Source organism: Bubalus kerabau, chromosome 3, assembly GCF_029407905.1.
Source record: "Bubalus kerabau isolate K-KA32 ecotype Philippines breed swamp buffalo chromosome 3, PCC_UOA_SB_1v2, whole genome shotgun sequence".
In the NCBI taxonomy this organism is placed as follows: domain Eukaryota; kingdom Metazoa; phylum Chordata; class Mammalia; order Artiodactyla; family Bovidae; genus Bubalus; species Bubalus kerabau.
This window is the reverse complement of record NC_073626.1, coordinates 137135982-137137273: the sequence shown is the minus strand read 5'-3', so window position 1 is coordinate 137137273 and position 1292 is coordinate 137135982. Positions and strand designations below refer to the sequence as shown.

Sequence of the window (1292 nt, the reverse complement as noted above, 5' to 3'; positions counted from 1 at the left end):
TGGCTTCAAGGCATGAGGTTGTGTGTGTCCTGGTAATAAAGGGGATTGATGAGGCTATTGCCTTGAGCTTTCCAAAATCTGTGGCACTCCCTGTTTTCATCTCTTTGACTTAAAGCTCATAATTTGGATCCACTACGTAATAATCTATATTTTTTCATTGGTGGTTTTGATCACTTAGGGACTTGGGGTAAGTTTTTGCTGTTTTTCTTACTCCTCCCCCATGACTTTTTTTTGGGGGGGGGATATGAAAGTTTATTACTATTGTGCTTTCATCATCAAAACTTATGATCTTGGTCTTTCCTTCCTACCTTTGTATAAGCCTGAAAGAGAGCCTTTGGCTACTTTGACAATCTTAAAGGGGACTCTAGGAATGTTACCAAGAGCATGGCCATTGTGACCAAATCCAGCAACCAAAGCTTCATCGTTTCCTCAATAAAATTCAAACAACCATCATTGGGTACAAAGCCTGTGATTTTTTTTTTTTTTTCCCATTCTTAACTGAAACCTGATACACTTTTTGGTGGCAGAATTTGGCTCTTTGACTTCAACCCCTACTTTTTAAGCACAATTTCTTTGGTATGAGAAGTGCCTGTAAAATGTTGTCCTTCAGGGCTGTGCCAAAATGGGCTTTCTAGAGCTGTTTATCATGCCATTTGTGGTCTCCCTGGTAGCTATGGACCTCCCTGGCAGTATGACTGGCAGTATGACTGTATGACATTTGCGCATCCTGCTGGCATCATGGGCCTGAGTGAAAGAGAGAAACAACAGAGGAAGGACCACAAGCCACCACCCCCTCTTGATTTTTTAAGGTGACTTTACTATGGGAGATATATATATATATATGTATATATTAGATGGTATAATGATAAATGCAGTGTTGCTTTATTAACATCTTGGCCAGCTCCTGGTGGCTCTTCAAGTTGGAGTTTTATACTTAACTGTGTGACTTGGGCCCAACTGAATGTCTTGCTGCTGCTGCTGCTGCTGAGTCTCTTCAGTCGTGTCCGACTCTGTGCAACCCCATGGACGGCAGCCTACCAGGCTTCTCCGTCCATGGGATTCTCCAGGCAAGAACACTGGAGTGGGTTGCCATTTCCTTCTCCAATGCATGAAAGTGGAAAGTGAAAATGAAGTCGCTCAGTCGTGTCCGACCCTTAGCGACCCCATGGACTGCAGCCTACCAGGCTCTTCCATCCATGGGATTTTCCAGGCAAGAGTGCTGGAGTGGGGTGCCATTGCCTTCTCCAACTGAATGTCTTAGTCAACAGCAGAAACATGAAGAAGAGAGAACA

The 1292-nt window shown here is 43.7% G+C and overlaps 1 pseudogene; it reads right to left on the bottom strand.

Annotated features, from left to right (window-relative positions):
• Positions 1–282: 282 nt before the first annotated feature.
• Positions 283–718, bottom strand: LOC129647307 (40S ribosomal protein S23-like; annotated as a pseudogene).
• Between the last annotated feature and the right edge of the window lie 574 nt (positions 719–1292).